The 25,646-nt window shown below is 47.8% G+C and overlaps 1 long non-coding RNA gene across 1 annotated transcript in view; it reads right to left on the bottom strand.

The window, feature by feature from the left end:
• Positions 1-25,646, bottom strand: part of LOC126092174 (uncharacterized) — a 105,552-nt gene that overhangs the window by 30,354 nt on the left and 49,552 nt on the right. The window lies entirely within an intron of this gene.

The following is a 25,646-nucleotide window of genomic DNA, read 5'->3' as shown; positions in this document are numbered from 1 at the left end:
TTTTACACAGTATGTGATCAAAAGTATCCGGACACTCCCAAAAACATACCTTTTTCATATTAGGTCCATTATGCTGCCACCTACTGCCAGGTACTCCATATAGGCGACCTCAGTAGTCATTAGACATCGTGAAAGAACAGAATGGGGCGCTCAGCGGAACTCACGGACTTCGAACATGGTCAGATGATTGGGTGTCACTTGTGTCATTCGTCTATACGCGAGATTTCCTCACTCCTAAATATCCCTAGGTCCACTGTTGCCAATGTGATAGTGAAGTGTAAACATGAAGGGACACGTACAGCACAAAAGCGTACAGGCCAACCTCGTCTGTTGACTGACAGAGACGGTCGCTGTGGCCGAGCGGTACTAGGCGTTTCAGTCCGGCACCGCGCTGCTGCTACGGTCGCAGGTTCGAATCCTGCCTCGGGCATGGATGTGTGTGATGTCCTTAGGTTTAAGTAGTTCTAAATCTAGGGGACTGATGACCTCAGATGTTAAGTCCCATAGTGCTTAGAGCCATCTGAGCCATTTGACTGACAGAGACCGCCGACAGTTGAAGAGGGTCGTAATGTGTAATAGGCAGATATCTATCCGGATTATCACACAGAAATTCCAGACTGCATCAGGACCCACTGCAAGTACTATGACAGTTAGGCGGGAGGTGAGAAAACTTGGATTTCATGGTCGAGCGGCTGTCCATGACCCCCACATCACGCCGGTAATGGCAAACGACGCCTCGCTTGGTGCTAGGAGCGTAAACACTGGACGACTGAACAGTGTAGAAACGTTGTGTGGAGTGACGCATGACGGTACACAATGTGATGATCAGATGGCAGGTGGTGGGTATAGCGAATGCCCGGTGAACTCATCTGCCAGCGTGTGTAGCGCCATCAGTAAAATTCGGAGGAGGTGGTGTTATGGTGTGGTCGTGTTTTTCACTTAGGGGCTTGCACCCCTACTTGTTTCGCGTGGCACTATCACAGCACAGACCTGCATTGATGTTTTAAGCACCTTCTTGCTTCCCACTGTTGAAGAGCAATTCGGGGATGGCGATTGCATCTTTCAAAACGATCGAACATCTGTTCATAATGCACGAGCCTGTGGTGGAGTGGTTACACGACAATAACACCCCTGTAATGGAATGACCTGCACAGAGTCCTGACCTGAATCCTATAGAAAACCTTTGGTATGTTTTGGAACGGCGACTTCATTCCAGGCCTCAGCGACCGACATCGATACCTCTCCTCAGAGCAACACTCCGTGAAAAATGGGCTGCCATTCCCCAAGAAACCTTCCAGCACGTGATTGAATGTATGCCTGCGAGAGTGGAAGCTGTCATCAAGGCTGAGGGTGGGCCAACACCACATTGAATTCCAGCATTATCAATAGAAGGCGCCACGGACTTGTAATTCATTTTCAGTCAGGTGTCCGGTTACTTTTGATCACATAGCGTATTTTTTTGGGAGGGGGTTGGGCTGGGGGAGGGTCAAATAGCGTTTGAGTATCGACATATTTTGGCCAATGGTCTCCTGAGTCAGGGACTCCCCAAGGAGCAGCATTTCATAGTATCAGATGCCTGAGCAGCTCCAGCGCCAGTCGTCCCCAGCAGCATTTTCCATTAGTAAGTTAGCTGGGCAAAGACTGCCACGCCAGAGCCACATCACTTGTGCCCTATTACATCATTCGAACCGACCGCAGTGGTCGAGCGGATCTAGGCGCTTCAGTCGGGAACCGCAAGACTGCGGTCGCATGTTCGAATCCTGCCTCTGGCATGGGTGTGTGTGATGTCCTTAGGTTAGTTATGTTTAAGTAGTGCTATGTTCTAGGGGACTGATGACCTCAGATGTTAAGTTCCATAGTGCTCGGAGCCATTCGAACCATTTGAACATCATTCAACGCCGGCAGTACTGTGGCAACATCCATAAACTACTTACTAGCTGTTACATTGTAGCTAAATGGACACTCTGGAGCAGGGCAACAGAGGGAGAGGAGCAGACTGCAGCTATTTGTTAACAATGAATTACGCTAAGTCACGTCACTCGAGTTCTTTTACATCATTTGAGACACCGGCAAGTATGTAAGTACTCCCACAATTTTTTTTACGTATTTTTTTATCAACGTCGCGTCATCGTCATAATGCTCACAACCAATCACAATACGGGATTTATTTATCATTATTCTAACAACAAAAAATAAACAGATAAACGATAAACACAGCGTCACAAACAGTACACACATATTTCGTCTTCCCTGGATTATACTTCACAGAAACACATCACCCCTCAGTCCACAGCCTCTTTCTGCCTGCATAGCTCTGGCTGTCGTATCACAGCCGGCTTGTGTTCACTTTGCAAACACTTTGCTTAAAAACAAAATACGTTGAGGCGTGGTTGTCAACGAGTTATCTGAACAAAGGCTGTTGCTGCTGCTCCAGCCTCCGGCCAGAAACAAAAAGAACAACGTCTACATCTACATCTACATCCATACTCCGCAACCCAACTGACGGTGTGTGACGGTGGATACCTTGAGTACCTCTATCGGTTCTCCCTTCTATTCCAGTCTCGTATTGTTCGTGGAAAGAAGGATTGTCGGTATGCCTCTGTGTGGGCTCTAATCTCTCTGATTTTATCCTCATGGTCTCTTCGCGAGATATACGTAGGAGGGAGCAATATAATGCTTGACTCCTCGGTGAAGGTATGTCCTCGAAACTTCAACAAAAGCCAGTACCGAGCTACTGAGCGTCTCTCCTGCAGAGTCTTCCACTGGAGTTTATCTATCATCTCCGTAACGCTTTCGCGATTACTGAATGATCCTGTAACGAAGCGCGGTGCTCTCCGTTGGATCTTCTCTATCTCTTCTATCAACCCTAAGTGATACGAATCCCACACCGGTGAGCAGTATTCAAGCGTACTGTAACCTACTTCCTTTGTTTTCGGATTGTATTTCCTTAGGATTCCTCCAATGAATCTCAGTCTGGCATCTGCTTTACCGACGATCAACTTTATATTATCATTCCATTTTAAATCACTCCTAATGAGTACTCCCAGATAATTTATGGAATTAACTGCTTCCAGTTGCTGACCTGCTATATTGTAGCTAAATGATAAGGATCTTTCTTTCTATGTATTCGCAGCGCATTACACTTGTCTATATTGAGATTCAATTGCCATTCCCTGCACCATGCGTCAATTCGCAGCAGATCCTCCTGCATTTCAGTACAATTTTCCATTGTTACAACCTCTCGATATACCGCAGCATCATCCGCAAAAAGCCTCAGTGAACTTCCGATGTCATCCACAAGGCCATTTATGTATATTGTGAACAGCAACGGTCCCACGACACTCCCCTGCGGCACACATGAAATCACTCTTACTTCAGAAGACTTCTCTCCATTGAGAATGACATGCTGCGTTCTGTTATCTAGGAACTCTTCAATCCAATAACACAATTGGTCTGATAGTCCACATGTTCTTACTTTGTTCATTAAACGACTGTGGGGAACTGTATCGAACGCCTTGCGAAAGTCAAGAAACACGGCGTCTACCTGGGAACCCGTGTCTATGGCCCTCTGAGTCTCGTGGACGAATAGCGCGAGCTGGGTTTCACACGATCGTCTTTTTCGAAACCCATGCTGATTCCTACAGAGTAGATTCTCCAGAAAAGTCATTATACTCGAACGTAATACTTGTTCCAAAATTCTACAATTGGTAGACGCTGTAGGTCTATAGTTCTGCACATCTGTTCGACGTCCCTTCTTGAAAACGGGGATGACCTGTGCCCTTTTCCAATCCTTTGGAACGCTACGCTCTTCTAGAGACCTACGGTACACCGCTGCAAGAAGGGGGGCAAATTCCTTCGCGTACTCTGTGTAAAATCGAACTGGTAATACGCTCTGGCTTCGTCCTCCCGGGATCATCGGCCACAGAAAAACATTACCCGTCACGTCGAATCCTCTGCTCCACCCAGCACCGTATAGCAGCCCGCCCGCGTGCTCAGCTGTAGCTCGAGACACACCGCTATGTCTCCCGTATGGGAAATAAAACAAAATACGTGTTTTTTGCCATCCTCAGTGACCAGTCTGCGATCTGCCTGCATAAAGAGAGAGGACTGACGCTAGAGGCTGCCTCGAGCCAAAGTTCTTTCCCAGAGACGTGGGTCACCCACGAACCGGGGACCAAGCGATACGCATTTCTCGGAAACGATTTCCAATGCTTCCTTGTCAGTATTATCGTATATTCCTCGTGCTAACACGTTGCCTTTCCAATAGAGGAGAAACGGTAGCTTTGCCTTGACTCCACGTCTCGCAGGGACCCACTTGGAGAAATTACTACGTAAATTTCAGTTAAATGACCCACGTATCTCCTTCTTTAACTTTAGTGACCGTCCATATCCAATCGCTACTCACAGTCCACTCGAGCATAGATTTTTGAAGAAGCGCAGTGTTATCACAAAACGTATCTGTAATGTGTGTCGGCACTTAAATTCTTCTTTACGTTAGGGAGTGCACCACTTGAGAGTTGGCATGAGCCGCCTCTCATATTTCTGTCTTACTCTGAGTAATTCGATTTTCGTCTCTAATTGCATGTGGTGAAAAGTTGCTATTCCTTCACACGTGGACTTCCCACGCAGCGTCTCCCATCACCCGAGTGGTCTAGTAACAGGCGGGTTCTTCTGATCTTGAAAGGATTAAGCCGACGGCTGTGAGAGGTCGAGTGGATGCTTCCCAGACGCCGACATTGTCATAAAAGCGGAGGCGACACGCCCCACAGGTGCCTGACGGAGCGACTGGGCTAGAGATTCCGTTAATTCGTAGAAACTTAGTGAAAACACTTTCTGGCGGGCTACCAGCGAGGCGTGGGAATGACTTGTGTTCCCAGGCAGTCTTGGTGGGCAAATTCCCACATTTTCTGCAAAATCATAACTTTGATTGGTTTGCTCAGGAGATAGCTCCGTGACATAGCAAAATCGGCGCAGAAATTGGCGCCAAGTATCTCCATTGGTGGAATAGTAGTGCGTCGGCAATAGAGTGGAATTTTCCGCCGGTTTTCGAGTTGCTGATTGGAACGTTTAACCACGGCCACTGTCGTGGGGGTGGGAATGTTCTGTGTTCGGCTTGTACGGGTGCTCTTGAGAGGGTCGGCTCTCGGCTTTAGGTCGGAGTAGGTTACAAAACTGAGCTCTCGCTGCTCTGGACAGCCTGCCTTCCGTTGGCTGTCTAATATACTTTCATTTAATTGTAACTGTTTGTCGAAGTTGCTGAAGTTTCAACTTCAACGTAACTGTCCGAGTACAGTTGGCAATTGAGCGTTCTGTGTACAAGCGGCCTATGTTGTCCATCTTGAGCAGTTTTGGCTAAAGTTGACTGTACTGGAGTTACTGTGTGACTTCTCTTGTTAAAATCACTCACAGTACCGTCAGTGATTGTGTAGGGAGCCTTCTTCGTCTCCCTCAGAGGCGTATTTGTGCTGCTAGGAACAACCAGACCAGGAGAATTTGTTTCGGGCTATACTCACGACATTATCATCACCACGACGGGACGTCGAAGCAACCAGCCATCGCCTCCGGTATGCCAGATCATGTCCTTGCAGTTAAGAAGACAGCTTGGTAATGTACACCCACAGCACCGGAAAATCAGGGAATGTTGGTAGGTGATAATCAGAGCTCAGGAGAGCGCGCCTGTTCGTCTTTTCTAACTTTGTTCTGGCTTGGGTGTTCATTGTCTGAGTTATCACTACTGTACAATTAATGTTGGGTTGGCTGGGTGTTTCTCTTAAGATTTAAGTTGCAAGGAATTGGCTCCACATAGCACTTGGTCATAAATGTCACAATCTAGTTTATGGACAACTTCACCCTCACAGAATTTAATTGAGTATCCAATTTGATGTATTGTAAATGTTTCATGTGTTTTGTTTATTATTTTGAGTTTAGTCTTACTAAATCAAATTGTTATTTTGGACAGAACTTTCATTCTGTTAATCGGTAGAGCAACCCTTTCATTTCTCACTACGTTAATGAAACTTTCTTTTATCTAATTAATTTCTATCCAATTAAATTATTGCAGGTGCCAAACTCTTCTACTCCACTTGCAGGGTCGATTACAATTAGTTCGCGTTTCTTCTTAATCCATGTGCAACAGCAAAAGTCGGAGTTAGAAAAGGGGGGGCTTAGAGCATCATTTCCATATGAAGATTCGAGAAGAATTTAGTTTAAATACACTGATAGCCCCGGCACCTCGCACATTCTCGATGTAATTTATCTTGCCAATATTAGGAACAAGCCTGTCCAGTAAAAATCGCAAACCGAAGCGGTCGTCTGTTGGTCTTGTTTACCTTCTTCCTTCCGCTCCCTAATAGCTGACGGATGTTTAGCGCTTTGGAGGAGGAGGAATCCGTGTTGATACTTTATCGCAGAGAACAGATTTCATTGCAGCTCTCAGTCCTTTAATACTCTAAAGAACTAATATGGTGGCACTCTAGCGAGTTACCAAAGAGCAGCATCTGTTCCATACGTTGTAAATACTGCTTGGCGGAGTCTAATACATTTACATAGTCCAATTTGTTCCCAGATACCAAATTATAAGGGGCTGTAAGCTGTTAGGCAACCATTTGCTTAATACTCCGGTAGCTATATGTGTTTCTTTTCCGCCTGGCGGATCTCGACCACAATTAGTGTTCTTGCAGGATTGCATTTACGAGTCACATATATCATAGGCGCAAACTCATAAATAATATTGCTTGGATCATTTGCGTAAATATCGTGTTGTTGTAGGTTAATAGCAAACCGATACATACATACACTACGTGATCGAAAGTATCCGGACACCTTACTGAAAATGACTTGGGTTTCTTGAAGAATGGCAGCCCAATCTTCACGGAGTACTGCACTGAGGAGAGATATCGATGTCGGTTGGTGAGGTCTGGCACGAAGTCGCTGTTCCAAAACATACCAAAGGTTTTCTATAGGATTCAGGTCAGGACTGGCTGGCTGGCTCTGAGCACTATGGGACTTAAGGGGCTCCGGAAAGGCTCAAAATCATGAAAATTTCAATTTTTACTTTTTTGCGTTTTCTGAATCTGCAGACTATTACCTTTTAATAGATATATAATTTATTCAATTCCGAAGACTACAACTATTTTTAAATTTTTTTTGAAATGTGTTCTACATGGGCGTGACCCACTGTGGCGCTGTTAAACTGCTGTCAAATGGTGTTATTATTAACGTCCGTGTTCATCAGGTACATTTTAGTGATGTGAGATAAAGTATGTGTTGTGGCTAACCTATTTTCAGAGACTTAGCAGCACCTGAACTGTTGAAAAAGTGTATTCACGGAAAAACTCAAAACCCCAATGAAAGTGTAAATAGTGTTATATGGTCGAGAATCCCCAAGACTGTATTTGTTGGAATAGAAACACTTCACTTTGGTGTGTATGATGCTGTTGCGACTTTCAATGATGGCAACATTGTAAGGTGCAAGGTATTTAGAAATATGGGAATGAAGATAGGTTCTAACATGGTACGAGCGATGCTTGCTTTAGACAAGGAACGCCTTCGGGCTGCAGACAGGGCTGTAAAGAGTCTAGAAATACAAGCAAGAGTAAACAGGAGGAGGAACAAGAGGAAGCTGGAGGAGGAGTTTGCAGAGGATGAAGATAATCCATCCTATGGACCTGGAATGCACTAAAATGTTAATCCAATCTTTGTCGCTCGATTCCCAAAACTTTTATTTTCGCATACTAATTACATGTTTTCTAAGGATCTTCCATACATATTTGTTTCAAACTTTCAGTAAATGTTACACAGTACCTTCTGCATAATTTAACACAGCCTTTTTCCAAAAAACTGTATATTTTTGAATATATAAATAAAAAAATTGCAAAAAAAGTTGAGAATTTTCATTACAATTGAAAAAAAAATCATCTTTAATAACTGAACTAAAATTTTGTAAAATCCCTGTGTTAAGTTGTAGCCCATATTCCAATAAATAATCTGTAAAAAGTTCAACTTCCTACCTCAAATACTTTGGGAGGAAAGATGTAATTTATAAGCGTTATTTTAACATTGCAAGTATAGGGCGTTCCGGAGCCCCTTAACATCTATGGTCATCAGTCCCCTAGAACTTAGAACTACTTAAACCTAACTAACCTAAGGACAGCACACAACACCCAGCCATCACCAGGCAGAGAAAATCCCTGACCCCGCCGGGAATCGAACCCGGGAACCCGAGCGTGGGAAGCGAGAACGCTACCGCACGACCACGATGTGCGGGCTCAGGTCAGGACTCTACGCAAGCCAGTCAATTGCAGCGATGTTACTGTTGTATAACCACTCGGCCACAGGGCATGCATTATGAACAGGTGCTCGATCGTGTTGAAAGATGCAATCGCCATCCCCGAATTGCTCTTCAGCAGCGAGAAGCAAGAAGGTGCTTAAAACATCAATGTAGGCCTATGCTGTGATAATGCCACGCAAAACAACAAGGGTTGCAGGCCGCCTCCATGAAAAACGCGACCACACCATAACACCACCACCTCCGAATTTTACTGTTGGTACAACACACGCTGGAAGATGATATTCATCGTGCATTCGCCATACCCACACTCTGTCGTCGGATCGCCACGTTGTGTACCCTGATTCGTCACTCCAGACAACGTTAATCCACTGTTTAATCGTACAATGTTTACGATCCTTACACCAAGCGAGGCGTCGTTTGGCATTTACCGGCATGATGTGCGGTTATGAACAGCCGCTCGACCATAAAATCCAAGTTTTCTCACCTCCCGCGTAACTGTTATAGTTCTTGTAGTGGATCCTGATGCAATTTGGAATTCCTGTGTGATGGTCTGGATAGATGTCTGCCTATTACACATTACTGTCGGCGGTCTCTGTCAGTCATGGGACGAGGTCGGCCTCTACGCTTCTGTGCTGTACGTGTTCCTTCAAGTTTCCACTACACTATCACATCGGAAACAGTGGACCTAGGGATGTTAAGGAGTGTGGGAATCTCGCGTACAGACGAATAACACAAGTGACACCCAATCACCTGGCCACGTTCGAAGTCCGTGAGTCCATGACTTCCGCGGAGCGCCCCGTTCTGCTCTCTCACGATGTACACTCCTGGAAATGGAAAAAAGAACACATTGACACCGGTGTGTCATACCCACCATACTTGCTCCGGACACTGCGAGAGGGCTGTACAAGCAATGATCACACGCACGGCACAGCGGACACACCAGGAACCGCGGTGTTGGCCGTCGAATGGCGCTAGCTGCGCAACATTTGTGCACCGCCGCCGTCAGTGTCAGCCAGTTTGCCGTGGCATACGGAGCTCCATCGCAGTCTTTAACACTGGTAGCATGCCGCGACAGCGTGGACGTGAACCGTATGTGCAGCTGACGGACTTTGAGCGAAGGCGTATAGTGGACATGCGGGAGGCCGGGTGGACGTACCGCCGAATTGCTCAACACGTGGGGCGTGAGGTCTCCACAGTACATCGATGTGGTCGCCAGTGGTCGGCGGAAGGTGCACGTGCCCGTCGACCTGGGACCGGACCGCAGCGACGCACGGATGCACGCCAAGACCGTAGGATCCTACGCAGTGCCGTAGGGGACCGCACCGCCACTTCCCAGCAAATTAGGGACACTGTTGCTCCTGGGGTATCGGCGAGGACCATTCGCAACCGTCTCCATGAAGCTGGGCTACGGTCCCGCACACCGTTAGGCCGTCTTCCGCTCACGCCCCAACATCGTGCAGCCCGCCTCCAGTGGTGTCGCGACAGGCGTGAATGGAGGGACGAATGGAGACGTGTCGTCTTCAGCGATGAGAGTCGCTTCTGCCTTGGTGCCAATGATGGTCGTATGCGTGTTTGGCGCCGTGCAGGTGAGCGCCACAATCAGGACTGCATACGACCGAGGCACACAGGGCCAACACCCGGCATCATGGTGTGGGGAGCGATCTCCTACTCTGGCCGTACACCACTGGTGATCGTCGAGGGGGCACTGAATAGTGCACAGTACATCCAAACCGTCATCGAACCCATCGTTCTACCATTCCTAGACCGGCAAGGGAACTTGCTGTTCCAACAGGACAATGCACGTCCGCATGTATCCCGTGCCACCCAACGTGCTCTAGAAGGTGTAAGTCAACTACCCTGGCCAGCAAGATCTCCGGATCTGTCCCCCATTGAGCATGTTTGGGGCTGGATGAAGCGTCGTCTCACGCGGTCTCCACGTCCAGCACGAACGCTGGTCCAACTGAGGCGCCAGGTGGAAATGGCATGGCAAACCGTTCCACAGGACTACATCCAGCATCTCTACGATCGTCTCCATGGGAGAATAGCAGCCTACATTGCTGCGAAAGGTGGATATACACTGTACTAGTGCCGACATTGTGCATGCTCTGTTGCCTGTGTCTATGTGCCTGTGGTTCTGTCAGTGTGATCATGTGATGTATCTGACCCCAGGAATGTGTCAATAAAGTTTCCCCTTCCTGGGACAATGAATTCACGGTGTTCTTATTTCAATTTTCAGGAGTGTATAATGACTACTGAGGCCGCTGATATGGAGTACTTGGCAGTAGGGAACGGCAAAATGCACCTAATATGGAAAACGTATGTTTTGGGTGGTGTCCGGATGCTTTTGATCACAGAGTGTATGTGATGGTACGTATTATTATTAATCCACAGATAAATTTTCATAGCAAACACTGTAGTGAGCAGCTTGTGTCTTTGAAATTCTGTAGATCATTCGAAGTTACGTTAATAACGATGGTCATAATCGGATGTAACGGAAAAGCCGGCCGCTGTGACCGAGCGGTTCTAGGCGCTTTAGTCTGGAACCGCGTGACCGCTACGGTCGTAGGTTCGAATCCTGCCTCGGACATGCATGTGTGTGATGTCCTTAGGTTAGTTAGGTTTAAGTAGTTCTAAGTTCTAGGGGACTGATGACCTCAGATATTAAGTCCCATAGTGCTCAGAGGCATTTGTGACGGGAAAGCAAACGAGACGCAATACAGAGAGAGAGAGAATGAGAGAGAGAGAATATGTTCAACGTGGACTGTGATTACATTATGTCAACGCCTTCGTGTACCTGGCACAGCGATCATACGAGGGAGCAGGCTGAGCGAAATGAACTAGATGTAAGAATGAGGTGACCTAATGTTGGATACGTAAAGCATATTCTGGATTCAGATTCGCATTCAGTAATGCACTAGCGGTGCTAATACGTTATTAACGCTTTATTTTGCTCGAGGTAATTGATTGTAATAGTGAGTCCACTGCTCGCTGCTGTTCTTAGACGGGGTGGCAGATTTCCGACGTGTTTATCACCTGGCTCCTGACATGCGGGTGACTCATGTCTGTGTGAGAGAACTTTGGCTCGAGCCAGCCATTAGCGTCAGTTCTCTCTCTTTCTGCAGGCAGATCGTCCACTGGTCACTGGGGACTGGAAAACACGCACATTTTGTTCAAATAAAATGAGTTTCCTGTCCTACACTATGGTGTGGGAGACGTAGCGGAGTGCGCACAGCTACAGTCGAGCACGCGAGCGTGCTGCGATGTGACGCTGGCTGGAGCAAAGAACTCGACATGACTGGTAATGTTTTTCTGTGTATTGTTTTGTGATGCTGTGCTTCTTGCTTCTGGTTGGAGGCTGTAGCAGCACCAGTCTTTGCTCAGCTAACTCGCTGACAACCTCGCCTCACAAAATTTTCTTTCTAAGTATCTGTACTATGGCTGGGGTGGGGGCACATAGTGGTGAACACAAGCAGCTACGACGCGACAGCCAGAGCTGTGCGGGCAGAAAAAGGTTGTGGTCTCGCGGGTAATGTCCTCTATATCTACATCTACATGATCACTCTGCAATTCACATTTAAGTGCTTGGCAGAGGGTACATCGAACCACAATCATACTATCTCTCTACCATTCCACTCCCGAAAAGCGCGCGGGAAAAACGAACACCTAAACCTTTCTGTTCGAGTTCTGATTTCTCTTAGTTTATTTTGATGATCATTCCTACCTATGTAGGTTTGGCTCAACAAAATATTTTCGCATTTGGAAGAGAAAGTTGGTGACTGAAATTTCGTAAATGGATCTCGCCGCGACGAAAAACGTCTTTGCTTTAATGACTTCCATCCGAACTCGTGTATCATATCTGCCTCACTCTCTCCCCTATTACGTGATAATACAAAACGAGCTGCCCTTTTTTGCACCCTTTCGATGTCCTCCGCCAATCCCACCTGGTAAGGATCCCACACCGCGCAGCAATATTCTAACACAGGACGAACGAGTGTAGTGTAAGCTGTCTCTTTAGTGGACTTGTTGCATCTTCTAAGTGTCCTGCCAATGAGACGGAACCTTTGGCTCGCCTTCCTTACAATATTATCTATGTGGTCTTTCCAACTGAAGTTGTTCGTAATTTTAACACCCAGGTACTTAGTTGAATTGACAGCCTTGAGAATTTTACTATTTATCGAGTAATCGAATTCCAACGGATTTCTTTTGGGACTCCTGTGGATCACCTCACACTTTTCGTTATTTAGCGTCAACTGCCACCTGCCACACCATACAACCATCTTTTCTAAATCGCTTTGCAACTGATACTGGTCTTCGGATGACCTTACTAGACGGTAAATTACAGCATCATCTGCGAACAACCTAAGAGAACTGCTCAGATTGTCACCCAGGTCATTTATATAGATCAGGAACATCAGAGGTCCCAGGACGCTTCCCTGGGGAACACCTGATATCACTTCAGATTTACTCGATGATTGCCGTCTATTACTACGAACTGCGACCTTCCGGACAGGAAATCACGAATCCAGTCGCACAACAGAGACGATACCCCATAGGCCCGCAGCTTGATTAGAAGTCGCTTGTGAGGAACGGTGTCAAAAGCTTTCCGGAAATCTAGAAATACGGAATCAACTCGAGATCCCCTGTCGATAGCGGCCATTACTTCGTGCGAATAAAGAGCTAGCTGCGTTGCACAAGAACGATGTTTTCTGAAACCATGCTGATGACGTATCAATAGATCGTCCCTTCGAGGTGATTCATAATGTTTGAATACAGTATATGGTCCAAAACCCTACTGCAAACCGACGTCAGTGATACAGGTCTGTAATTCGATGGATTACTCCTACTACCCTTCTTAAACACTGGTGCCACCTGCGCAATTTTCCAATCTGTAGGTACAGATCTATCGGTGAGCGAGCGATTGTATATGATTGCTAAGTAGGGAGCTATTGTATCAGCGTAATCTGAAAGGAACCTAATCGGTATACAATCTGGACCTGAAGACTTGCCCGTATCAAGCGATTTGAGTTGCTTCGCAACCCCTCCTGTGACGTATCATCCAAGGAAAGCGAAGCAAGTGTGTAATGTTTTTGACGCTGTGCTTCTTGTTCGTCGGTGCATTTCTTGTTAGAATAATGATAAATTGACCAGCCAGAACAAATTACCTCCGACCTACTATCGATATAAACCCATCCAGGCAATAACAACGTCAACTGGCGAGGAATGACTGCTATTCACACACGCACGGCGCATCTAATACCAGGGAGCTTGCTGTCCGTGCGAACAGTGGTGAAGGCGCGCAATCTATCTGAGTTTTAACCAAGGTCACATTGTGATGGGCCAGAGATTCGGCAAGAACATTTCGGAAACTGCATGAGTTGTCGTGTGTTCAAGGAGTGAAACCGGGCTGAAACCACATCCAGATATTGTGGGCTTGTGTGGCCACCTCTCAGTGCAGATGTCAACTATCGTAGGCTGGGAAGACTGGTAAAATAGAACTGTGGCAGAACTAACACCAGACTTTAATGCTGGGCAGAGTACGAGTGTGTCCTAATACACAGTGCACCATTTACTATAAACTATGTCCTCTGCAGCTGACAACCCATGCATGTGCGAATGTTAGCACCACAACATCGGCAACTATGAACGAAATGGGCACATAACCACCGGCATTCGACGTCGGCACAGCGGCAGAGCATTCAGTGGTGTGATGAATTGCGATACTTTCTTCAACATGCCGATGAAAGGGCGCAAATCCATCAGAACAGTTGCTTGGCGCATACACTACTGGCCATTAAAATTGCTACACCACGAAGATGACGTGCGACAGACGCGAAATTTCACCGACACGAAGAAGACGCTGTGATATGCAAATGATTAGCTTTTTAGAGCATTCACACAAGGTTGGCGCCGGTAGCGACACTCACAACGTGCTGACATGAGGAATGTTTCCAACCGATTTCTCATACACAAACAACAGTTGACCGGCGTTGCCTGGTGAAACGTAGTTGTGATGCCTCGTGTAAGGAGGAGAAATGCGTACCATCACGTATCCGACTTTGATAAAGGTCGGATTGTAGCCTATCGCGATTGCGGTTTATCGTATCGCGACATTGCTACTCGCGCTGGTCGAGATCCAATGACTGTTAGCAGAATATGGAATCGGTGGGTTCAGGAGGGTAATACGGAACGCCGTGCTGGTTCCGAACGGCCTCGTCACACTAGCAGTCGAGATGACAGGCATCTTATCCGCGTGGGTGTAACAGATCGTGCAGCCACGTCTCGATCGCTGAGTCAACAGATGGGGACGTTTGCAAGACAACAACCATCTGCACGAACAGTTCAACGACGTTTGCAGCAGCATGGACTGTCAGCTCGGAGACCATGGCTGCGGTTACCCTTGACGCTGCATCACAGACAGGAGCGCCTGCGAAATGGTGTAACCAACGACGAACCTGGGTGCACGAATGGCAAAACGTCATTTTTTCGGATGAATCCAGGTTCTGTTTAGAGCATCATGATGGTCGAATCCGTGTTTGGCGACATTGCGGTGAACGCACATTGGAAGCGTGTAGTCGTCATCGCCATACTGGCGTATCACCCAGCGTGATGGTATGGGGTGCCATTAGTTACACGTCTCGGTCACCTCTTGTTACGACCCGTGGCTCTACGCTTCATTCGATCCCTGCGAGACATTACATTTCAGGAGGATAATGCACGACCGCATGTTGCAGGTCCTGTACGGGCCTTCCTGGATACAGAAAATGTTCGATTGCTGCCCTGGCCAGCACATTCTCCAGATCTCTCACAAATTGAAAACGTCTGGTCAATGGTGGCTGAGCAACTGGCTCGTCACAATACGCTGGTCACTACTCTTGATGAAGTGTGGTATCACGTTGAAGCTGTATGGGCAGCTGTACCTGTAATCGCCATCCAAGCTCTGTTTGACTCAATGCTCAGGCGTATCAAGGCCGTTATTGTGGCCAAAGTTGGTTGTTCTGGGTACTGATTCTTCAGGATCTATGCACCCAAATTGCATGAAAATGTAATCACATGTCAGTTCTAGTATAATATATTTGTCCAATGAATACCCGTTTATCACCTGCATTTCTTCTTGGTGTAGCAATTTTAATGGCCAGTAGTGTATACTGTGGGATGGAGATCTGCTGGCGGCAACTTCATTATGCTCAAGGGAACATTCACGCGGGAATCTATGGGTCCAGTGGAACTCGTGCAAGGCACCATGGTGGCCAAACACTATCGTACACTGGTTGCAGACCAAGTACAGCCCTTCATTGTGATCATGTTTCCCGACGACAGTGACATTTTCCACAAGATAATGCGCCATGTCACGAGGCCAGGAGTGTGATTGAGTCGTTCGAGGAACACAGTGGCGAGTTCCAGTTGATGTGCTGGCCCACCAACTCCCCAAGATCTAAACCTGATCAAACACACTTGGGCTGTGATTGAACGTGCTGTCAGAACTCATTGCCCTCCTCTCTGGAATTTCTGGAAATTAGGTGACTTTCGTGTGCAGGTGTGGTGCCAACTCTCTCCAGCGACCTACCAAGGCCTCATTGCTTCCATGACACGCGACGCCGCTGTTATCTGTGCTAAAAGTGAACATACCAGCTTTAAGGTAGGTAGGTGGTGAGAATGTTCTGCCTGCCCAGTGTAAATTGCACATTGTGATTGGTGCAAGCATCACGACGACAAGGCGATGCTGGAAAAAAAAAACGTAAACAATATTGGGGGTATTTATATATCAGCCTTTGTCTCGAATGACGTAACAGAACTCAAGTGACGTGACTTACTGGTGTCTGAAATGACATAATACACTCCTGGAAATTGAAATAAGAACACCGTGAATTCATTGTCCCAGGAAGGGGAAACTTTATTGACACATTCCTGGGGTCAGATACATCACATGATCACACTGACAGAACCACAGGCACATAGACACAGGCAACAGAGCATACACAATGTCGGCACTAGTACAGTGTATATCCACCTTTCGCAGCAATGCAGGCTGCTATTCTCCCATGGAGACGATCGTAGAGATGCTGGATGTAGTCCTGTGGAACGGCTTGCCATGCCATTTCCACCTGGCGCCTCAGTTGGACCAGCGTTCGTGCTGGACGTGCAGACCGCGTGAGACGACGCTTCATCCAGTCCCAAACATGCTCAATGGGGGACAGATCCGGAGATCTTGCTGGCCAGGGTAGTTGACTTACACCTTCTAGAGCACGTTGGGTGGCACGGGATACATGCGGACGTGCATTGTCCTGTTGGAACAGCAAGTTCCCTTGCCCGTCTAGGAATGGTAGAACGATGGGTTCGATGACGGTTTGGATGTACCGTGCACTATTCAGTGTCCCCTCGACGATCACCAGTGGTGTACGGCCAGTGTAAGAGATCGCTCCCCATACCATGATGCCGGGTGTTGGCCCTGTGTGCCTCGGTCGTATGCAGTCCTGATTGTGGCGCTCACCTGCACGGCGCCAAACACGCATACGACCATCATTGGCACCAAGGCAGAAGCGACTCTCATCGCTGAAGACGACACGTCTCCATTCGTCCCTCCATTCACGCCTGTCGCGACACCACTGGAGGCGGGCTGCACGATGTTGGGGCGTGAGCGGAAGACGGCCTAACGGTGTGCGGGACCGTAGCCCAGCTTCATGGAGACGGTTGCGAATGGTCCTCGCCGATACCCCAGGAGCAACAGCGTCCCTAATTTGCTGGGAAGTGGCGGTGCGGTCCCCTACGGCACTGCGTAGGATCCTATGGTCTTGGCGTGCATCCGTGCGTCGCTGCGGTCCGGTCCCAGGTCGACGGGCACGTGCACCTTCCGCCGACCGCTGGCGACAACATCGATGTACTGTGGAGACCTCACGCCCCACGTGTTGAGCAATTCGGCGGTACGTCCACCCGGCCTCCCGCATGTCCACTATACGCCCTCGCTCAAAGTCCGTCAACTGCACATACGGTTCACGTCCACGCTGTCGCGGCATGCTACCAGTGTTAAAGACTGCGATGGAGCTCCGTATGCCACGGCAAACTGGCTGACACTGACGGCGGCGGTGCACAAATGCTGCGCAGCTAGCGCCATTCGACGGCCAACACCGCGGTTCTTGGTGTGTCCGCTGTGCCGTGCGTGTGATCATTGCTTGTACAGCCCTCTCGCAGTGTCCGGAGCAAGTATGGTGGGTCTGACACACCGGTGTCAATGTGTTTTTTTTTCCATTTCCAGGAGTGTATATCTGAAATGAATCGACTTAGCGTAATTTATTATTAACAAATAGCTGCAGTCCTGATCCAGTACTTATGTCATCCTGCTCCAGGGTATCGTTTTAGCTCAGTGTAAAGCTAGTAATTGCGTCGAATAATGTGTTAGATCAGAAGTGATGTGAGTCTGGTGAGGCAATATTTGCTGGGCTAACTGCCGATAGAGAATGCGGATAGATATGCACAAAAGTGTTCGAAGTACTTACATATTACCAGTGCCACGAATAACATAATAGAGCTCAAGTGCTGTGACATGATGTAATTTGTTACTAACGAACAGAGTGTCTGCCTATATGCTGGACACACAGCGCCTGTCTTTTGATTTCAGCTATGGTCTGGCTACTGCCATCACCGTGCTGTCGAACAGACTGTCTGCAGTGGAGAGCAGTAAATAATAATGTTAGACTGGCATCGCGGTTTTAACCCTACACACGTATAATTATTTCTTTGATCTACACCACTGTGAGTGTATTGGCGTTGCTGCTCAAGACAGGTGAGAAAATATTAATCTTTTCACCTGCCTGTCAACGCCAATGCATGCTTGTAGAGATCTTCTGGATATATGCTGGCTTGGCTAAATTTCCACTGTCCGCCATGTTCACAATACAGGGTGAAAAGTATTTAAACCGACAAACTCTGGGAAGTTGTAGGGGACATCGAAACAAATATTTTTCCCTAATGTCATTTTTTCCTATGAGGATTATTTAAACCGGCGGAGGCCGTATTACGATCTTCAGTTGTAGGCAACTGCTGTCCACCAGTGTATTGTCTCTGTTTACTAATGTAGCCATACACCTGGAGTGAGTACACTGATATGGTTGGTGCGTACTACGTAGCGCACCACAATGGACGAGCTGCACAGCGGGTTTATCAACAACAATCGCCGTGTCCCGCATCATACGACCTTTGCTGCTGTGTACCAACATCTGTGTGAGACCGGGTCGTCTAGCAGATTACCTGGACAGGGACGCCGTCGCACGGTAAGAATGCTGCAATTTGAGGAATCTGTCTTGCAGCAGGTGGCGAGGGATCCTTCAATCAGCATTCGTGCAATTGCATGTAACATGGGGACGAATCAGACGAATGTAAGAACAGTCCTTCGACAACAATTGTTACGTCCATTTCACGTACAGCGTGTCCACAACCTGGAACCAGTTGATTATCTACCCAGAGCACAGTTTTCGCAGTGGTACCTGGAACAGTGTGAAATGCATCCTACATTTCAATACTCTGTGTTGTTTACCAATGAAGCAACGTTCAGGCGTGATGGAGTCTTCATCACGCACAATTCGCATGTTTGGAGTGAGGATAACCCACATGCCACAGTTACTAGCGCTCATCAAGTGCGGTTCTTCGTTAATGTGTTGGGCCGTATCTGCTACCTAGGCCATTAAATGGCAGGCATTATTACAATTTTCTCGCCAGAGCATTACCAGAATTGCTGGAAGACGTCCCGCTCCCTACCAGACAACACATGTGGTTCCAACATGACGGGGCGCCGGCACATTTTAGTTGTCGTGTGCGTCGATTCCTGGACCGACGGTTCCCAGAAGCGTGGATTGACAGACGTGGTCCTGTAACATGACCTGCTCGATCCCCAGATATGTCCCCTCTGGACTTTTTTGTGTGGGGAGAGACGCGCAACCTTGTTTACGCAACCCCTCTTGCATCAGAAGAGGATCTGGTTGCCCGGATAGTAGCAGCAGCAGGAACAATTCAGGATACTCCTGGGGTTTTTGCCCGTGTCAGACAGAACATGATCCGACGGTGTAACCTTTGTTTACCTGTCAGTGGAGGCATTTTTGAAAATCTACTGTAATTGAAATTGGGCTGTGTTAATGTGTTGCCTCTTTGTCATAAAAAAAATATAAACGTGTTTGTTGGTTTAATTAATTTGCCACCAGAGGGATCTTCCTCTACCAGTTTAAATACTTCTCATAGGAAAAAATGACATTAGGGAAAAATATTTGTTTTGATGTCCCCTACAACCTTCCAGAGTTTGTCGGTTTAAATAGTTTTCACCGTGTATAGTGCTGCTGCTGGGAGCAACACTGTGAAACAGTGACCTTTTTCGCTAGAGTGGCAGTTGTTCTCGATAGTAATTGACGGCTGTTGGCGCCACGGTATTGTCGAACAGGCGATCTGCAGTCGAGAGCACCAATAATAATGTTGCACTCACATTGTGCTATTCATCCACCACTCCTTTTTTTTTTTTTTTTTTTTTTTTTTTTTTTTTTTTTTTTTTTTTTTTTTTTTGACGTACACAGCTGTGTATTGGAGTTGCTGCTCGTGACAGGTAGGATACATTAATTAATTTTTTCAACTGTCTGCACATGTCACTGCTGCTACATCATGACCAACATCATTGTGTGTTGTCGTGAATGTAAATTCCAGGCAGTGAAACTCGTTACTGACTCAGTTATACTGCCGATGCTCCGACATAGCGCTGCTGCTGCTGGAAGCAGCACTGCTGAAATAAACAACTGTAATCAGTTATAACAGCAAAAATACAAATATTAAACAATTATAATGGCAAAAATGTCACTAATATATGTGACAAATTTTGACTGCGTGCTTGCTGCTGCACAAAATTATTATTATTATTATTATTTTTTTTTTTTTTTTTTTTTTTTTTTTTTTTTTTTTGCAGTACTGCGAATGGTTCAAATGGTTCTGAGCACTATGGGACTTAACATCTGCGGTCATCAGTCCCCTAGAACTTAGAACTACTCAAACCTAACTAACCTAAGGACATCACACAACACCCAGTCATCACGAGGCAGAGAAAATCCCTGACCCCGCCGGGAATCGAACACGGGAACCCGGGCGCGGGAAGCGAGAACGCTACCGCACGACCACGAGCTGCGGACTACTGCTAATGTATGTGGCTACTGCTACTGCTGTTTCTGCTTAGGCGTTTGAAAGTACGAAACGGTACTCCACAGGGAGCCCGTGTGATCAGGAGCCCTTAGGTCAAAAGCATCGATACTCTGCTGGATCCGACAAAAGACTAGGCCAAGCAGGCATGGAGGGGAGAGTGTAGGAGGGAGTGACACATGGGGTCCAGAGAGAGACAGAGTACAATTCCGTAACAAACCAATTACTCACCAAGTAACAGAGTTTTATTTTACCAGGGATTCATGAGACAAGATCGTAAATTAGGTAAAATGTCCTGGAACCCGCACTGTCATCCTACTGCCACCATGTTACACAGTAAAATTCGGAGCATCCTAGCTACAGTGTGTTTTAGCCTCATCAGCTAAGTGGGAAAGGGGACTGAGTCAATACACATGACACGTAATACCTCAATCGAACTTGAGAACAGAATAAAAAATTTGGAGGCGTTACTTTTCAGCACGCCCTCGTATTATGGAACTCGTCTGCACAAACTGGCCTAACCTTATCAACACCTAGCCATGTGGCGCAGAGGTTAGCATTCGGGAGGACTACGGTTCAATCCCGTGTCCGGCCATCCTGATTTATGTTTTCCGTGATTTCCCTAAATCGCTCCAGGAAAATTCCGGGATGGGTCCTTCCCTAATCCGATCAGACCGATGATTTCGCTGTTCGGTCTCTTCGCCGGCTGCGGTGGCGGAGCGGTTCTAGGCGTTTCAGTGCGGAACCGCGCGACTGCTACAGTCGCACGTTTGAATCCTGCCTCGGTCATGGATGTGTGTGATGTCCTTAGGTTAGTTAGGTTTAAATAGTTCTAAGTTCTAGGGGACTGATGACCTCAGATATTAAGTCCCATAGTGCTCAGAGCCAGCCATTTTTTTCTCTTCCCCCAAACAACCCAACCCTTATCGACAGTATCAGTACAGAGAGAGGAATTAATGATCATAAGTCATCATAACCACAGTGGTTACGTACAGGACGGCCAGTCTGTCTGGGAGTATTCATGAAGCTTTTTGAAAAGTTTTATTTGAAACTTAGTTCACCACTGAGCCTTTCAAGCACTCTCGAAGAATAATTTCACCGTGGTCTACGTACCATCCAGTCTGCATTGCAGGGCAAAGCAGTTCATTCAAGTAAAAAAGGCTGAAGAAGGACGCCATTGGGCCTCTGCTGAATATGCTGGCGTACCCATGCTACCGAGTTGAACTATAGGGAATGCTGGAGGCGAGTCACACATATGGTAGCTAGAGGGTCTTAAAAGGCAGGATGCAGTGACTTTGGTCTCCTCATTTTCAGCTTTGAGACAAAGAAGACGCTCTCTCACGATCCAGACTTCAGCAAGGGCAAGCGACTCCAATCTTCCACCCCTGGTCCTGCTGGCGAGGATCAGCCACCAGGCACACGAGCATGAATAACCATCATACAGTGTTTTCTCATAGTCTTTAACGGTATGCACCACACCGTGGAGCCCCTCTTGGGGAGGTTCTTTGCCATGGAATTCTCAACAATTAAAAAATAGATCGGAGTTACAATATAAAATGATTCAGTCAGTTCACACTAGAAGTTGACTCAGCCTTGGTGATATATACAAGTTATTAGTTGAAGTCCCAATGTTTTAAGACTGAATGCACGGATAATAAACCAAGTAGTTATCCAGTACGTGGACTTCCTATCAGTACCTTGGAAACCATTGGAAGAATATATTTTGAGACTCTGCACGGTTGTCGTCTGACCATTGCAGAGGGCCTAACTGCAAGAAGCTGGCTTCCGTCGGCACGAACCCTTGCAACAGGTGGCTGGAACGCGCGGTGTCAGCGCATTGCAACTCACTGCATGCTACGCCTCTGGCAGTGTGTGCAGTCTCGACACAAGTACGCGAGCTGTGCATGATAAATGTGTGCAATGCATGCCAGTCTGCATCGCACAAGCCCAAATTGACTGCCGCAGCAGGCCACAGCCTTTCTGTTGCCCAGCGCCACAACATCGCCAGGCTGTCCCCATGCGTGTGGCACGTAAATCGTGTGCTGTGCTTGTGGCACTTCCACAGCCTTGCCAAGCACGTGGGCTCTTTGTCTACAGTCAGCATACCCCACCTGTAATTATTAGGTATTTAGTTCAGTGTACGGCCTTTGGATTTGATCGCTCTATCTTGTAACCGAAGTTCAATGGATTCCTCTTAGCATTGACGTGGATGACCTCCCAGTTTTCATTATTTAGGGTCAACTGCCCATTTTCGCACCATACAGGTATCTTACCTAAATCCTTTTTGCGGTTCATTTTGATCTTCTGATGACTTTACTAGATAACAAACGACAGCATCATCTGCAAACAACCTACAACAGCTGCTCAGATTATCTCCTAAATCATTTATATACACTCCTGGAAATTGAAATAAGAACACCGTGAATTCATTGTCCCAGGAAGGGGAAACTTTATTGACACATTCCTGGGGTCAGATACATCACATGATCACACTGACAGAACCACAGGCACATAGACACAGGCAACAGAGCATGCACAATGTCGGCACTAGTACAGTGTATATCCACCTTTCGCAGCAATGCAGGCTGCTATTCTCCCATGGAGACGATCGTAGAGATGCTGGATGTAGTCCTGTGGAACGGCTTGCCATGCCATTTCCACCTGGCGCCTCAGTTGGACCAGCGTTCGTGCTGGACGTGCAGACCGCGTGAGACGACGCTTCATCCAGTCCCAAACATGCTCAATGGGGGACAGATCCGGAGATCTTGCTGGCCAGGGTAGTTGACTTACACCTTCTACAGCACCTTGGGTGGCACGGGATACATGCGGACGTGCATTGTCCTGTTGGAACAGCAAGTTCCCTTGCCGGTCTAGGAATGGTAGAACGATGGGTTCGATGACGGTTTGGATGTACCGTGCACTATTCAGTGTCCCTCGACGATCACCAGTGGTGTACGGCCAGTGTAGGAGATCGCTCCCCACACCATGATGCCGGGTGTTGGCCCTGTGTGCCTCGGTCGTATGCAGTCCTGATTGTGGCGCTCACCTGCACGGCGCCAAACACGCATACGACCATCATTGGCACCAAGGCAGAAGCGACTCTCATCGCTGAAGACGACACGTCTCCATTCGTCCCTCCATTCACGCCTGTCGCGACACCACTGGAGGCGGGCTGCACGATGTTGGGGCGTGAGCGGAAGACGGCCTAACGGTGTGCGGGACCGTAGCCCAGCTTCATGGAGACGGTTGCGAATGGTCCTCGCCGATACCCCAGGAGCAACAGTGTCCCTAATTTGCTGGGAAGTGGCGGTGCGGTCCCCTACGGCACTGCGTAGGATCCTACGGTCTTGGCGTGCATCCGTGCGTCGCTGCGGTCCGGTCCCAGGTCGACGGGCACGTGCACCTTCCGCCGACCACTGGCGACAACATCGATGTACTGTGGAGACCTCACGCCCCACGTGTTGAGCAATTTGGCAGTACGTCCACCCAGCCTCCCACATGCCCACTATACGCCCTCACTCAAAGTCCGTCAACTGCACATACGGTTCATGTCCACGCTGTCGCGGCATGCTACCAGTGTTAAAGACTGCGATGGAGCTCCGTATGCCACGGCAAACTGGCTGACACTGACGGCGGCGGTGCACAAATGCTGCGCAGCTAGCGCCATTCGACGGCCAACACCGCGGTTCCTGGTGTGTCCGCTGTGCCGTGCGTGTGATCATTGCTTGTACAGCCCTCTCGCAGTGTCCGGAGCAAGTATGGTGGGTCTGACACACCGGTGTCAATGTGTTCTTTTTTCCATTTCCAGGAGTGTAGATAAGGAACAGCAGAAAGCCAACAACACTACCTTGTGGAACGCCATAAATGACTTCTGTTTTACTTGATGAGTTATCGTCGATTGTTGGGAATCTTTCTGATTGTAGATAACCTACGCCATCCTCTGTCATTCCCAACAGTCTCAATTATGCAACTGGATTCGCGATTTCCTGTCAGAGAGATGTTATCTATATAAATGATTTAGGAGATAATCTGAGCAGAAGAAGAAAACATGGCGGAATATAGAAATAAGAAGGCAGAAACGTAAGAGAAGAAAGCATACAAAGCGGTGACTGTAAAACGGAGGTAAAAATCTAAAAAAGTATTTTACACAAAAAACACACACTGGATTAAAATGCACTAGGCAAATTATGGCCGGAGTATAAAAAGTCGCAGGATGATTAAAACAGCCACGTGACGGATGGCATAGTACGGAACAATAATGGGCGATAAACAGGTCGAGTGCACAATTAAAACAACATCACTAGATGACACTGTATAACAGCACCAAAACACAACACTAACGCAGCACACTGATAATGAATAAAAACCTTGGTGGATCTGCCAGGGAGGGGGGGGGGGGAAAGGGAAAAGGGAAAAGGAGGTGAGGAGGAGGGGATAGAAAGACAGAAAGGGGGATGACGTGGGGCGCGCGCCAAAGGAGGGACAGAAGAGAAAACAGTCGAGGAGGGGGTGCAGGGACTCAGGGAGGAGAGGAGGAAAATCCGCTCTGGGAGAAGGAGCGGAGAGGAAAAAGGGGGCCCTGTGTAGGGGGGGGGGGGAACAAGGCCAGGCTACAGAAAACAACCCTGATGCAGGAAATGGAGGGTGTGGAGGTGGAGAGAGGGAGGGATACAGCGATAGAGGTGTGGCAATGGGTGGGGGGTGACGAGGAAGGAGGAAACCAGGGGGTGGGGGGATCAAGACTGTGGACAGTGTAAAGGACGCAGAGATGTTGAAGGAAAAGGAGGAAGTGGGGGGAAAGGGATGAGGTCATACAGGAGTCATGTGGGGGATGGAAGGCTGATACAGAAGGCAAGGCAGGGCACATGGTGTTCGAGGATTTGGAGGGCCTTGTAAAAGCGGGAGGAGGGGGGGGAGTGGAGATCCAGGCAACACTGGCATAACAGAGAATAGGACGGTTGAGGGATTTGTAGGAGTGGAAGGTTGCAATCCCCCATGTCCAGGCAGACAGTAGTTTCAGGAGGCAGGGGCAGGAATGGGGTTTTTGCTGGATGGTCAGGAGGAGATGAGGGGTCTAGGTGAGTTGATGATCCAGGGTGAGACCAAGGAATCTCAGGGTGGGGGTGAGCTGGATGGACAACCACAAATGGTGAGCTAGAAATAGGGAGACAGAACTAGTGGGTGGTGTGACCAA

This window comes from Schistocerca cancellata, chromosome 7, assembly GCF_023864275.1.
Source record: "Schistocerca cancellata isolate TAMUIC-IGC-003103 chromosome 7, iqSchCanc2.1, whole genome shotgun sequence".
Lineage (NCBI taxonomy): Eukaryota > Metazoa > Arthropoda > Insecta > Orthoptera > Acrididae > Schistocerca > Schistocerca cancellata.
The sequence above is the reverse complement of the archived record's forward strand: the minus strand, read 5'-3'. Positions and strand labels throughout refer to the sequence as shown.